The following is a 16547-nucleotide window of genomic DNA, read 5'->3' on the forward strand; positions in this document are numbered from 1 at the left end:
ATTATTGTATTCCAACTTAGAAGAATCCTTCCAGTGAAAAAGGATAGATTTAAGTCATCATAAATAAATTTTTCAGTAATTGTGCTTTTTAAGTATCAGCTCAACATCTATATCAGTAGGCACGCAGTACAAGAGGTTGTACGACGGATTACTAGCAACTCAGGCAGCGAAACTAGACCACCATCTCACCCACACACTGTTAACATCGCCTGACTACAAAACCCTCCGAAGGGAAATAAAGACCCTGGTATTCAAGAACTTTGTAAAGACAAGTTAATGCTGTACCAAGTATCTCTTATCTCGGACAATGTCATAGTTGTGTAACAAGTTCCTAAACCTGTAACTCTCATAGAAATGTTCAGCTGAACTCTTTTTTTTGTTGTTGTTGTTGTTGTTGTTGTTGTTGTAATCTGCCTAGAACTGCAAGGTTAAGACAGAATAAAACCCACACTTGACCCTAACGTGCCCAACAACTTTAGACCTGTCTCTAACCTACCCTTTGTCTCCAAGATCTTGGAAAAAATTGTATTAAACCAATTGCCCTCCTTCATCGACAAACAAGGAGCCCTATCCACCTTCCAATCTGGATGCTGGAAATTCATGGATAAGGGAAACGATGTCCTTCTGGTGCTTCTGAATCTCAGTGCAGTGTTCGACACTATTGATCATTCTTGCCTCATTGAACGGCTTTCTGAAATTGAAATCTGAGATACTGCGCTACAATGGTTAACCTCTTTTCTGAAAAACAGATCTCAAAGTGTTGTCAATGATGTATCATCAAAACCAAAACTGATCAAATTTGGTGTTCCGCAGGGGGCTCTACTATTCCCCTACTATTCATTCTGTATATTAGACCTGTCTTAGACATAGCCCGCAAATATCAAATACAGATTCACTCCTTCGCGGATGACATCCAACTGTACCTACTGCTAGGAAAAGACCATGGTGCCCAGATTGCAAAACTCCTAAACTGCCTCTCGGAAATCAAAAATTGGATGTCCGTAGACAAATTGGTTGTCCATAAATGCCTCCAAGACAGAACTCCTTTGGATTTGCAAAGAACGATGCAACCATGTCCGTCCCTCGTTATACTGGGACTTAACTACTATAACTGCAAAAGATCAAATGCGTAGCCTAGGAATACTCCTTGAAGGCAACCTGTCGCTTTCCGACCATATCTCCCAGGTGGTATCTTCCTCATATTACTACCTACGACAACTCCGTAAAATAAAGAACTACTTTTCAGAGTCCTACTTCGCCCAACTACTGTATGCCTTAATACTGTCCCGCATGGATTCCTACAATGCACTGTTCAATGGTCTTATGGAAAAGAACGTACATCGACATCAGTGTGTTCAAAATACGGCGATCAGGCTTCTAAAAAACCTCCGTGCCTGCGACCCTGTCTCCCAAGCTATGGTGTCTGCTCACTGGCTACACGTAGTTAAACGTTGTGTCTTTAAGGGCCTGTTTCTAGCATTCAAATCCTTTCATGACATGGCACCAGGCTGTGTGATGGCTAAGCTTCTTCCGTATGTACCAAACTGGTCTCTCCGCTCCCAGGCTGAAATATGCCTCAAAACACTCCCTGGTCGTGCCATGCAACTTCAAACCGCCAAACGAAGTTCCTACTCCCACTACATACCGAGCCATTGGAATTGACTGGCCCTGCATATCAGATCCCTTGAAGGACTCCTCAACTTTAGGAAAGCAATAAAAACATACCTCTCATCTAACCCCTGCCCTTGACTGATGGACTACAAAGAAATGTACATTGGTACCAGAACCTATTGTGTCACATAAGGAAAGCTTATAAGGTTGTTCACCCTCTCTAAGGTAGAGAGAACGAGAAGGCACTGTTAAAAGGGGATAGATTCTGTACAAACGTAAGGAAGTTCGTCACCCAGAGAGTGGTAGAAAACTGGAACGCTCTTCTGGAGGCTGTTATAGGGGAAAACACCCTCTAGGGCAGGGGTGTCCAATGTCGGTCCTCGAGGGCCGCAGTCCAGTCGGATTTTCAGGATTTCCCCAATGAATATACATGAGGTCTATTTGCATGCACTGCTTTCATTGTATGCTAATAGATCTCATGCATATTCATTGGGGAAATCCTGAAAACCCCGACTGGATTGCGGCCCTCGAGGACCGACATTGGACACCCCTGCTCTAGGGATTCAAGACAAAGTTAAATAAGCTCCTGCTGAACCAGAACGTACGCAGGTAAGGCTAGTCTCAGTTAGGGCACTGGTCTTTGACCTAAGAGCCGCTGCTTGAGCGGACTGCTGGGTACGATAGACCACTGGTCTGACCCAGCAGCGGCAATTCTTATGTTCTTATGTAAAATCTGGTATAACTATAGCAAATCCAACCTATAAACTGTCTTTCAATTAAGATAAAACTTGTACTGTAGAATAACCAGGGTAAATTATAAACAGTAAACTGTATACTATATTAGTATTAGACCCTAAATATGTGTCTAGTTAGTAAAAAAAAACCAACTTGTATTGGAAACATGTACTGAAATTAATAATAATAATAACTTTATTCTTGTATACCGCCATACCCAGGGAGTTCTAGGCGGTTCACATCAATTAGTCTAAGTTACAAACAATAATGTCGTTGAGGTTAGCAGGAGGAGGGAAAATGAAAGACTTTGAGGATAGTAGAAAGGGAAAGTACGATAAGAAGGAGTAGGAGGGGAGCAGAGGAAGAAGGGTTATTAAGGGTTTTGTCCATGGAATAGGTGGGTTTTGAGTAGTTTTCTGAAATCAAGGTAGGTGTGGGTCTCGAGCACAATTTGGGCTAGCCATGGGTTCAGTTTAGCCGCCTGGAAGGCAAAGGTTTTGTCAAGGAACCTTTTGAAATGACAGTTTTAGGGAAGGGAAGGCAAATAGTTGAATTCTGCGGGAGTTCTTATAGTTGTAATTCAGGTTGAAGTGTGGGTTGAGGTAGTTTGGAGATAGGCTGAATGCTGTTTTGTAGCAGAAGCAAGCAAACTTGAACAGGACTCTGGATTCAAATGGTAGCCAATGTAGTTTGTGGTAGTAAGGGGTGATGTGTTCCCATTTGTTTAAGCCAAATATAAGGCAGACGGCGGTGTTTTGAATTAGTTTTAGTCTCCTGATAGTTTTCTTCATGGAGCCCATCGGAATGGAACCAACAATTGGACAGAATCCACCAGACGCCATGAGAGTAGGACCTTGCGGAGGAGCTGGACAGACAGAGGAGATAGTGACCCAACCGAACCCAGAGGAAATTCTAACGGATCGCGACACGGACCTGAGACCAGAGAGACAACCAAGGAAGGGGAAGTCTGCAATTGTAGTGGGAGACTCAATCCTGAGAAAAGTGGACAGTCACATAGCAGGAGGGAGAGAGGACCGACTAGTGACATGTCTCCCGGGGGCGAGAACGAAGGACGTCATTGACAGAATAGAGAGAATCCTGGACGGAGCTGAAACAGAGGAGACAGCGGTGATAATCCACGTTGGAACCAACGACATCAGCAGGAGGAGCTACAACAGGACTACACTAACTGAGCAGTTCAGGATCCTGGGGAGGAAACTGAAGCTGAGGACAAGGAGGATAGCCTTCTCGGAGATCCTGCCAGTACCGAGGGCAGATGCTAAGAGACAGACCGAGCTGCAAGCAGTAAACGGTTGGCTGAGGAGATGGTGCGAAGAGGAGGGTTTCCAATTTGTACGGAACTGGACAACTTTCTGGGGGAAGAACAAGCTCTACAGGAGGGACGGACTGCACCTGAGCAATGCTGGGACGAGGTTGCTGGCACGCAACGTCCAGAGCAGCATAGACTTGGCTTTAAACTGAGGAGAAGGGGAAAGCCGACAGTCGACCTGACCTCGACACATCGGACCAAAGTATCAAACAAGGATACTGAACCAGAAATTTGTAAAAGAGGGCTCGGGACTGAGAGGGAACTTTTGGGAAAAGGATACATGGATGCAGGGAGCCAATGCACAAACGAACCTAGCAAGCAGAATTAAGAGAGAGCAACAGGAGCCAGAGGGTCATCCAAACATGGGGGAGCAGGCTGAGGACAACATAGACACACCGCAGGATGGGGATGAACACAACAAAGCTCCGGGGCTGGCAACCCTTGAGGAGGTTGGCAGGGGCGCCAAACCACGAGGAAAACCAGCGGAAAAGGCAAACAACCAGGACTTAAATTGCCTATACACTAATGCTAGGAGCCTAAGAGCCAAAATGGGAGAACTAGAAGTCATAGCCAATACAAAGGACCTGGACATAATAGGAGTCACAGAAACGTGGTGGACTGACGACAACAAATGGGATGTGGCCATACCAGGGTACAAACTCTACAGGAGGGACAGGACACACAAGAAGGGTGGAGGAATAGCGCTTTATATAAAGGACTCCATACCTTCAACCAGGATAGAAACAACAGTAAGGGCGGACGACTTGGAATCACTATGGATTAAGCTACCTGGAGGAGCTGGAGCAGACATAAAATTGGGCCTGTACTATCGCCCATCTGGACAAACGGAAGCACTCGACCAGGACCTGGAGGCTGAGCTGAGGCAGATATGCAAAAGCGGAAGCGTGATGGTGATGGGAGACTTCAACTACCCTGGGATAGACTGGAGTATTGGACACTCAAACTGCACAAGGGAGACCAAATTCCTGGAAACCACGAGGGACTGTTTCATGGAACAGCTGGTCACGGAACCAACACGGGGGTATGCAACTCTCGACCTAATCCTCAATGGGCTAGGGGGACCTGCAAAGGAGGTGGCGGTGCTAGAACCCCTAGGAAACAGCGATCACAACATGATCCAGTGCAAGCTGGAAATTGGACCATCAAAGGTGAAAAGATCCACAGCGACAGCACTCAACTTCAAAAAAGGGAATTATGATGGCATGAGGAAACTGGTGGGAAAGAAACTCAATGGTAGCGAAAGGAAGATGGAGTCTGTAGAAAAAGCCTGGTCCCTACTCAAGGGCACGGTGCAAGAGGCACAGAACCTGTACATCCCCAGATTCAGGAAGGGGTGCAAAAAAAACCGAACAAAAAACCCAGCGTGGATAACAACTGCAGTGAAAAAGGCGATAAGTGACAAGAAAACATCGTTCAAAAATGGAAAAAGGACCAAACAAAGGACAACCAAATGGAACACAAAGAACACCAAAGGAAGTGTCACCGTGTGGTTAAAAAAGCTAAAAGGGAATATGAGGAGAGACTGGCGGGGGAAGCAACAAACTTCAAATCGTTCTTCAGATATGTGAAGGGGAAGCAACCGGCAAGGGAAGAAGTGGGGCCATTGGATGATGGAGACAAAAAAGGAGTGGTAAAAGAGGAAAAAGAGATAGCAGACAGGTTAAATAAGTTCTTCACGTCAGTCTTCACGAGGGAGGATACATCCAATATTCCGGAACCGGAGGACATCGTAAATGGGGATCGGGATGAAAAGCTGGTCCAACTAGAGGTAAGCCAAGAGGATGTCCTCAGGCAGATAGACAGACTAAAGAGCGACAAATCGCCAGGTCCGGACGGCATTCACCCAAGGGTACTCAAGGAACTAAGGAACGTAATAGCAGAGCCACTTCGCCAAATATGTAACCTATCCTTAAAGACTGGAGAGATCCCGGAGGATTGGAAAATTGCAAATGTCACACCCATCTTCAAGAAGGGTTCAAGGGGGGACCCAGGGAACTACAGGCCGGTGAGCTTGACCTCGGTCCCGGGAAAAATGATGGAAGCACTGATTAAGGACAGTATCTGTGAACACATAGAAAACAATGGACAGCTAAAGTCGAGCCAGCACGGCTTCTGCAAGGGTAGGTCATGCCTCACAAACTTATTGTACTTCTTTGAGGGAGTAAATAGACAGGTGGATAGGGGGGAATCCATTGACATCATTTACCTTGACTTTCAAAAAGCCTTTGACAAGGTACCGCATGAAAGATTGCTTAAAAAACTGTGGAGACACGGGGTGCAAGGGGAGGTCCACCGATGGATCAAAAACTGGCTGGCAGACAGGAAACAGAGGGTTGGAGTGAAGGGCCATTACTCAGACTGGCATGGGGTCACGAGCGGAGTTCCGCAGGGGTCGGTGCTGGGACCGCTCCTGTTCAATATATTTATTAATGACCTGGAGGCGGAAACAAATTGCGAAGTTATTAAATTTGCGGATGACACCAAACTCTACCGCAGGGTTGAAACCATGGAAGACTGCGAAGATCTGCAAAGGGACCTAACGACGCTAGAAGAATGGGCCAAAAAATGGCAAATGAACTTTAATGTAGGGAAATGCAAGGTCATGCATGTAGGGAAAAAGAACCCGATGTTCAGTTACAAAATGGGAGGATCACTGCTAGGGGTAAGTAACCTTGAAAGAGACCTGGGAGTGATGGTGGACACGTCTTTAAAGGCGTCGGCACAGTGCGCCACAGCCTCAAGAAAAGCAAACAAAATGTTGGGTATCATTAAGAAGGGTATCACGACCAGGACAAAGGAGGTCATCCTGCCACTGTATCGTGCAATGGTGCGACCGCATCTGGAGTACTGTGTCCAATATTGGTCGCCATACCTCAAAAAGGACATGGCGGTACTTGAGGGAGTCCAGAGAAGAGCAACTAAACTAATAAGAGGTATGGAAAACCTCTCATATACTGACAGACTGAAAAAGCTGGGGCTGTTCTCCCTGGAAAAGCGGAGACTTAGAGGAGACATGATAGAAACCTTCAAGATCCTGAAGGGTATAGAAAAAGTAGACAGGGACAGATTTTTCAGATTACGGGGAACCACAAGTACAAGGGGGCACTCGGAAAAATTAAAAGGAGACAGGTTTAAAACAAATGCCAGAAAGTTCTTTTTCACCCAGAGGGTGGTGGACACATGGAACGCGCTCCCAGAGGCTGTGATAGGCCGGAGCACGTTACAAGGCTTCAAAGAAGGTTTGGATAGGTTCCTAGAGGATAAAGGAATTGAAGGGTACAGATAAGAGTAGCGGTAGGTTATAGGGATAGTCTGGGACCATTGCTCAGGCAATGGGCCTGATGGGCCGCCGCGGGAGCGGACCGCTGGGCGAGATGGACCTCTGGTCTGCCTCAGCGGAGGCAACTTCTTATGTTCTTATATTGCAGTAGTCCAGGATGCTGGGAATGGAGGATTGTACTAATAGGCGGAATGAGATGTTGTCGAAGTATTTTTTTATGGTGTGGAGTTTCCAGAGCACTGAAATGGTTTTCCTGACTTTAAGATCAGTGTGTTGCTCTAGGGATAGATGCTTGTCTAGCATGACTCCCAGTATTATTAAGGTTTGTTCAAGGGGGAAAACCGATCCTTTCACTTGAATAATGGTGTCTTTGATTTTGTCGTTGGGGGTAGCTAGGAAGAATTTAGTTTTTTTCGGGGTTTAATTTTAGCTTGTAGGATAACATCCAGAGTTCTATCTGATTAAGTAAGCATGATAGAGAGGAGAGCAACTCAGGGGTGAAGCTGGTAAGCGGGATGACTATTGTGATGTCATCTGCGTAGATGAAGAATTTAAACTTGGAGCTTTGCAGGAGGTTTCCCAGGGAGGTGAGGTAAATGTTAAACAGGGTGGGGGGCAGGGGGGAGCCCTGTGGGACACCACAGGGGTTGTCCCAGCTATAAGAGAGAGAGTCGTTCTTGATTACCCTGTATGATCTGTGTCTTAGGAATCCGTGGAACCAGTTGAGAACCAGGCCGGAGATGCCGATGTATGCAAGGCAGTCTAGGAGGATGGTGTGGTCGACTAGGTCGAAAGCACTACTCAGGTCGAGTTGCAAGATCAAAGCGCTAGATCCCTGGCTAAAGAGTGAATGCAGGTGATTGAGTAGAGAGGCTATAATGGTTTCGGTGCTGTGTAAATTGTAACCTGTTAACTATATACTATGTATGTTAAACCTGTTACCTGTTCTTGGCACTTTGGGGACAACGGGATAGAAATCAAAATAAATAAATAAGTCACTAATGTAATGTAAGTAGTGCCAAAAATAATTAATCTATAAATTACAGTACTTTCTATATCACTTCCTTTATCTCAGAAATGGTTGACCAAACTTTCTCAGTAATTAGCCACATTAGCCACATAAAAAAACATGTGTTCCATAGTGCCAACTGCCAAATTGCAAGACCAACAAACATTCCTCTTTTATCTATTTTAGACAATTTTAATGGCGTCCATAAAGCTTTGTGCATAAGAAAAAGTGAGATAGGATCCAAGATGGCTGCGGTACAGTTGCTCTGAGAGCGACGCTTCTGACCGCTCCATTCAGTTTACCTTTTTTTTTTTCTGCTTTGCCGGCTTTGTGTCCTGATTTGCCTTCAGGATGCCAAAGAGAAGGGGCAGGAATGCAGCTGGCTGGCCCGGAACTTCCTCTCCAACGTTATAATTGACGTCAGGTGGGGAAGGTTGGTCGGCCCGGTGCTTCAGCGTCCTCTTTATTGGGAAGGGAAGCAGAGAGAGCTCAGAACTCAGTGGCTGCCTGTTCCCCGATGGCAGTGGTGGCAGCCTATTCACCTGCGGCGGTGGTAGCCTGTTCCCCGCCGGCGGCTTGGGGGAGGGCAGAGAGAAAGAAAGAAAGGGGGGGGCAGGGAGACAAAAAGAAAGAAGGGAGACAGGAGTCAGAAAGACCAGGAGACAGACAGAAAAGAGGCATGGAGGGAGAAAGATAGGGAGACAGACAGAAAGGAGGCATGCATGGAGAGAGAAAGACAGACAGAAAGAAAGGGGGCAAAGAGAGAGAGAGAGAGAAAGACAGACATACAGAAAGAAAGGGTGCATGGAGAGAGAAAGAAAGAAGGGGGCAGGGTGAAAGAAAGAAAAAGTTGGGGGAGGGAATGAGGTCTGGAGCTGGAGCATACAGGAGCTGGAAGAAGGGAAGAAATATTAGATGCACAGTCAGAAAAATAAAGTGCAACCAGAGACTCATGAAATCACCAGATAACAAAGGTAGGAAAAATTATTTTATTTTCAATTTAGTGATCAAAATGTGTCCATTTTGAGAATTTATATCTGCTGTCTATATTTTGCACTATGGCCCCCTTTTACTAAACCGCAATAGCAGTTTTTAGGGCAGGGAGCCTATGAGCATCGAGAGCAGTGAAGGGCATTCAGCGCAGTTTAGTAAAAAGGGAGGGGTATATTTGTCTATTTTTGTATAGTTGTTACTGAGGTGACATTGCATAAAGTCATCTGCCTTGACCTCTTTGAAAACCCGCAGAATATAAATGATAATTAACATTTTCTCTGCGTACAGTGTGCTTTGTGTTTTTTTAAAAAATTTTATTGTTAGTAGATCATTTTGACTTGGCCATGAAGATAAGGGGGAGAGAGGGAGGATAGCTGCTGAAAGACATCTAGTAATCCTTGCAGGCATGACTGTGCAGGGAATTATTTTTGTAAAATCATGTTTTGTTATGTGACTGGCATTATTTAGACTTTAATTTCTATGAATGAATAGAATGAAAATGATATAAAATTGCTTGCTTGTTTTTATGTGCCTGTACTGAAGGGAAGTGGAGAAAGAGTGGGCTGAGGACGCTGATGGGAAATGGGGAAGAAAGAGTGGGGAAAAGACGCTGATTTATAAATTGACAATTGTACAGAATATTGCTTCTTTTTATACTTTAATATAATAAGTTCAGTATAAAACTATTTGAGGCTTGTGTGGATGGGATCAGATTTGCGGGGACGGGGTGGGGATGGAGACAAATTTTTCCCCGTGTTATTCTCTAGGCTCTCCTCTGATGTATAATGATAGCTTGATATTGTGAATGCTGGGATGTTGCGGAGCAAAACAAAAGGGGGGGACTCTTTCTTGAAAAAGCCTTCGGGCAAAACTTGTTGAGCCCTAAGGTCCTACCCGAGTTACAAATACATAAATAATGAAGAAATAGCTAAAGCTAACTTTGAATTTTCAACAGATCGTTTTTAAAAATGCCAAATGAATTTTTTGAATATAAGCACTAATGAATTATATAAAGCAAAGGTCAAGACAAAATCAAGGTCTGATGATGAACATAAGTCTATAAAACAAAACAAGCCTTCAAATAGTTTGGCTGGTAGATGGCTGAAACTGAAGACCATAGAGCTAGCAAATAATTTATCACTTATAAAATGTCATTCACAAATTATACATTTTAAAGTTCATTAAATGTCGCTGGGGGATTTATGGGTTATTCTCTAGGTTTTGCCACGAATCGATTTCGACTACGTGCAGGCGAGCAGGATGTCAGTCAGGTTGACATAGCTGTCGTATCGCAAGCAGGCATGGGGTATGGCTCTCAAAAGAAATCTTAACCGTTGTACTGCTGATCTTTGGCTTTTTTGACTGAGTTTGCCTACCACTGCCTTAGGGTATCTGACTTGGATGCCAATGGTGATAAAATAAAGGAAGTGACCCGAAAAATTAAGAGATGAAGAGTCCATGGTCATCTTATCTTTCTTGAAATCTTCTAAACCTCAAATATCTAAGAGGTTTTATATTCCAAGGCATTTCTCTTATTCCAACAAGAGAAAGTTTCCTCAATCATTTGTCCTCTAGAACATGGTTCTTCAACCGCCGGTCCACAGAAAATTCCTGCCGTTACACGCAGGACCGGCGAGATCAACATCTCCAATTTCCTGCCGGTCTGCGCAGGACCGGCAAGATAGATCGAGCTGTAGTCATGGGGAGCCTCCAACAGCGTGCTTTCTCTCCTCTCAGCGGCTCTCCTTACTTATCAGTGCAGCGATTCAGGAAGGCAGCCTTGGGGCTTTTCCTGAGTCGCGGCCGCCTCTGATGATGCAATTTCCGCTTTCCTCAGAGGCGGTGCAACCCAACTAAGGACCCGAGACTGCCTTCCTTAATCGCTGCGCTGGCAAGTAAGGAGAGTTGCTGGGAGGTGAGAAAACCACTGTTAGAGGCTGAGAATCTGCTGGGCATGGTAAAAAAAGGGACAGCTGCTACTGGACCTGGAGAGAGAGAAGGAGAGATGTTACTGGGAGGGGAGGAGGGAAAGGAGTCTGGGAAGCTGCTGGGCAAAGGGGGAAAAAGGGACAGCTGCTACTGGACCTGGAGAGGGAGAAGGAGAGATGCTGTTGGGAGAGGAGGAGGGATAGGAGTCTGGGAAGCTACTGGGCAAGGGGGAAAAAAGGGACAGCTGCTACTGGACCTGGAGAGGGAGAAGGAGAGATGCTGCTGGGAGGGGAGGAGGGAAAGGAGTCTGGGAAGCTGCTGGGAAAGGGAAAAAAAAGGACTGCTGCTACTGGACCTGGAGGGAAGGAAAAGGAGAGATGCTGCTGGGAGGGGAGGAGAGAAAGGAGGCTGGGAAGCTGCTGAGCAAGGGGAAAAAAAGGGACAGCTGCTACTAGACCTGGAGGGAAGGAGAGATACTGCTGGAAGAGGAGGAGGAGGGAAGGGAGAAGGAAACAGCTGGCAGGGAGATTAGAGGAGGGGAAGGTGAGAGACGGGCATGAGAAAGTAGAGAGATTGATGATGGGGAGGGGTCAGCAGAAAAATAAGCAGAGAGGGACAACGATGGTAGATCTGGTGTAGGAGAGATAAAAATGAAGAGAGCAGTGAAGCTGGAATGAATGTAAAAAGGAGAGAGGGGGTGCAGGCTGGATGGAAAGGGGAGAGGGGCATAGAAAGAAGACAGATATCATATGGAAGGGGGAGAGGACAGACAGTGGATGGAAGGGGCAGATGCTGGATTGAAGAGACAGAGAAGGCAGATGCTGGAAGGAAGAGAGTGAAAAGAAGATGAAAGCAGAAACCAGAGACGACAAAAGGTAGAAAAAAATAATTTTATTTCTATTTTGTGATTAGAATATATCAGATTTGAAATATATATATCGTGCTAGAGCTGGTGTTAAAATACATAACTGGGGACTGCAAAGCCCAGGCAGTGCTTCTTTAGCTTCCAGCCGGCTTAAGGCGCTCTCTGACCAGGGGGCAGTTGCCCTAGTTGCACTCCCCTAAAACTATTCCTGTCATGTGTGACTGTAGTATTCTGTTAGCATGATATTTCTGTGTAGCATTCTGTAATAATTTGGCTTGTTCAGTTTTCTTGATAGTAGAGGGGATATATGTGACGGGGAGGGGAGACAGGGGTTTTGTTGATCCTTGCTCTGTATTATTTGTATTTATAAAATGACAATTGTACAGAATATTGTTTCTTTTTATACTTTAATAAAATATATTTAATATAAAATCATAACTGAGGCTTGTGTGGATGGGATCAGATGATTTGATGGGACCGAGCTCGCGGAGATGGGGCGGAAACGGTTTTTTTAAATTTTAGTCCTAGTAGTTTGCCGGTCCACAAAATAATTCTTTTATTTCTGCCGGTCCACAGGTGTAAAAAGGTTGAAAAACACTGCTCTAGAATATCATCACAGATGTCCCAGACTACAGAAGACTCTGAAAACTCAACCCCAAACTCAATAGAAGTCCCAAAAGTCCTTTTGACTCCATACTAGGAAACCTGCTACTACTAATCATCACTTATATAGCGCTGAAAGGTGTAGATAACATTGTACATTTTCACATTTATAGACAGACATTTATAGATACTGGCTGGGGGCAAAACGGACACGCCACGGGAGGTGGATGACCGAGTAAAGGCAAGCCAAGTGGATGCGCCGAGCCATGGAAAGAAAACAGCAGGGCGGGCGACAAATCAGGACCTATATTGCCTCTACACAAATGCAAGGAGCCTCAGGGCCAAAATGGGAGAGTTGGAAATTATAGCCAGTCAAAAAGCCCTAGACATAATTGGAATCACAGAAACGTGGTGGGCTGATGACAATAAATGGGATGTAGTCATACCAGGGTACAAACTTTACAGGAGAGACAGGACGCACAAGAAGGGTGGAGGAATAGCGCTATACATAAAGGACTCCATACCCTCAACCAAAATGGAAACAGCAGTAAGGGCGGACGGCTTGGAATCACTATGGGTTAAGCTACCAGGAGGATCTGGAGCAGACATCAAATTGGGTTTATACTATCGTCCGCCTGGCCAATCGGAAGAAATCGACCGGGACCTGGAGACTGAACTGCGGCAGGTATGTAAAAATGGAAATGTGGTGATGATGGGGGACTTCAACTACCCTGGGATAGACTGGAGTATCGGGCACTCGAGTTGCGAGAGAGAGACCAAATTCCTGGAAGCCACGAGGGACTGTTTCCTGGAGCAGCTGGTCACGGAACCTACACGAGGAGAAGCTACTCTTGATCTAATCTTCAGTGGACTGGGGGGACCTGCAAAGGAAGTAATAGTATTAGACCCACTGGGAAACAGCGATCACAACATGATCCAGTGCCGACTAGAACTGGGATCATCCAGGGTGAAAAGAACCACAACAACAGCGCTCAACTTCAGAAAAGGGAATTATGATGCAATGAGGAAAATGGTGGGGAAGAAACTCAACGGCAGCACAAGAAAGATAGAGTCCGTAGAAAGCGCCTGGACCATGCTCAAGCGTACGGTGCACGAAGCACAGAACCTGTACGTCCCCAGGTTCAGAAAAGAGTGCAAGAAAAATCGAATAAAGAACCCAGCATGGATAACGGCTGCTGTAAAAAAGGCGATCAGTGACAAGAAAGCATCGTTCAAAAAATGGAAACAGGATCAAACGCAGGCCAGCCAAAAGGACCACAAGGAAAAACAGAAGGAGTGCCACCGAGTGGTTAGGAGAGCAAAGAGGGAATATGAAGAGAGACTAGCGAGAGAGGCAAAAAATTTCAAATCATTCTTCAGGTACGTAAAGGGAAAGCAACCAGCGAGGGAGGAAGTGGGGCCCTTGGATGACGGGGATAGAAAGGGAGTAGTGAGGGAGGAAAAAGAAATAGCTGACAAGTTAAACGACTTCTTTACATCAGTCTTCACGAGGGAGGACACATCCAACATCCCGGAACCAGAGGAAATAGAAAATGGAGATCAAGATAGCAAGCTGATCCAACTAGAGGTGAGCCAGGAGGATGTCCTCAGGCAGATAGACAAGCTAAAGAGCGACAAGTCACCAGGTCCAGACAGCATCCACCCAAGGGTGCTCAAGGAATTAAGGAATGAAATAGCAGAGACACTTCAGCAAATATGCAACCTATCCCTAAAAACTGGAGAGATCCCGGAGGACTGGAAAATAGCTAATGTCACGCCCATCTTCAAGAAGGGTTCAAGGGGCGACCCGGGAAACTACAGGCCGGTGAGCCTCACATCGGTCCCGGGAAAGATGATGGAGGCACTGATTAAGGACGGCATCTGTGATCATATCGAAAAAAATGGACAGCTAAGGTCGAGCCAGCATGGGTTCTGCAAGGGTAGGTCGTGCCTCACAAATTTGTTATACTTCTTTGAGAGGGTAAATAGCCAGGTGGACAAAGGTGAACCCATAGACATAATTTACCTAGACTTTCAGAAAGCCTTCGATAAGGTACCACATGAGCGATTGCTCAGGAAACTATGGAATCATGGGGTGCGAGGGGAGGTCCACCGATGGATTAAAAACTGGCTGTCGGAGAGGAAGCAGAGGGTTGGTGTAAAGGGCCACTACTCGGACTGGCAAGGGGTCACGAGCGGGGTTCCTCAAGGGTCGGTGCTGGGACCGCTCCTATTTAACATATTCATCGACGACCTGGAGGCGGGAACAAAATGTGAGGTCATCAAATTCGCTGATGATACCAAACTATTCAGCAGGGTTGAAACCACGGTAGATTGCGAGGATCTCCAAAGGGATCTTACGACACTGGAAGAATGGGCAAAAAAGTGGCAAATGAGCTTCAACGTGGGGAAGTGCAAGGTCATGCATGTAGGGAGAAGGAACCCGATGTTCACTTACAAAATGGGGGGAACAATGCTAGGGGTCAGTAAGCTGGAAAGAGACCTGGGAGTGATGGTAGACACGACATTGAAGGCGTCAGCACAGTGCGCCACAGCCTCGAGGAAAGCAAACCAAATGCTAGGTATCATTAAGAAGGGTATCTCGACCAGAACGAAGGAAGTCATCCTGCCACTGTACCGGGCTATGGTGCGCCCCCATCTGGAATACTGTGTACAGTACTGGTCACCGTACCTCAAAAAGGACATGGCAATGCTTGAGGGAGTCCAGAGAAGAGCAACTAAACTGATTAAGGGTATGGAAAACCTTACATACACTGACAGACTGAAAAAGCTGGGGCTGTTCTCCCTGGAGAAGCGGAGACTCAGAGGAGACATGATAGAGACCTTCAAGATACTGAGGGGCATCGAAAAGGTTGACAAGGACAGATTTTTCAATTTGAAAGAAACCACAAAAACAAGGGGCCACTCGATGAAATTGAAGGGGGACAGGTTTAGAACAAACGCAAGGAAATTTTTTTTCACACAGAGGGTGGTGGACACATGGAACACCCTTCCGGAAGCCGTGATAGGAAATAGCACAGTACAGGGTTTCAAGGAAGACCTGGATAGGTTCCTGGAGGACAAAGGGATTGAGGGGTACAGATAAGAGCAGTGGAAGGTTTAGAGATAAATGTAGAGGTAGGTATAAAATTAGTCAGGGACTGCTGCTCAGGCAATATGCCTGATGGGCCGCCGCGTGAGCGGACCGCTGGGCGGGATGGACCTCTGGTCTGCCCTGGCGGAGGCGACTACTTATGTTCTTATGTTCTTATGACAGTCCCTGCTTGGAATAGCTTACAATCTAACTTGGACAGACAGACATGACATATAGGGTAGGGGATGCAGATCCCAAAGTGAGAGGAGTTAGGAGTCGAAAGCACTCTCAAAGAGGTGGGCTTTTAAATGGGTTTTGAACACTGCAAGAGACGGAGCCCACCGTAGGGATTCGGACAGCTTCTTTCTATTGAGTCTTTATCCCAGGACAAGCAGGCAGCATATTCTCACTGATGGGTTATGTCACCGACGGAGCCCCGGTACAGACCACTTTAAAAGTGCATCGCCACTTTAAGTCTTTAGAAAGTTTGTGATAGCCCACACCGCGCTTGCGTGAGTGCCTTCCCGCCGATGTAGGCGTGCGGTCCCTCAATTTCTTAGTTTCTGCGGAGCTAAAAAGACACGTTTCAACGGCCATTGAAATTTTTTCTTGCTGCCTTCCCGCTCTCGCAGATTTCTTTGATTGTTTCAGCCATTTTTTTCTTATTTATTTCTTTTGCTTGTATACAAAAAGAAAAAAGTAACAATTTTCGTTTTTTCCTTCTTGCAGGTTTGGCCCGGCGGGGCCTGTTCAACCACCTTGGCCTCCGATTTTGATCTTGCTGGGGCCGTTTTTCCTTCGATGTCACGCACGCAGACAGGTTTTAAAAAGTGTGGACGTGCTTGCCTCATTTCCGTGATTGACCCGCATCGCTGGTGTCTTCAGTGTTTGGGGCCTGAGCACCGTCAGGTGACCTATTCCCGTTGTTCTCTACAAAAAAGAACTTTGAAGAACAGCCTCATTCAACAGCGATTTCTCTTTGGCGTCGGATGGAAAGGGACTCGACATTGCTTCTGACGTCAATGCCGCTGTCCAAGTCGACACCGACAGAAACTACTTGGTGTTGCAGCCTTCTGT

The 16547-nt window shown here is 46.0% G+C and overlaps 1 protein-coding gene across 4 annotated transcripts in view; it reads left to right on the forward strand.

Moving 5' to 3' along the window:
- Window positions 1–16547, forward strand: part of HDLBP (high density lipoprotein binding protein) — a 783060-nt gene that overhangs the window by 396021 nt on the left and 370492 nt on the right. The window lies entirely within an intron of this gene.

This window comes from Geotrypetes seraphini, chromosome 9, assembly GCF_902459505.1.
Source record: "Geotrypetes seraphini chromosome 9, aGeoSer1.1, whole genome shotgun sequence".
Lineage (NCBI taxonomy): Eukaryota > Metazoa > Chordata > Amphibia > Gymnophiona > Dermophiidae > Geotrypetes > Geotrypetes seraphini.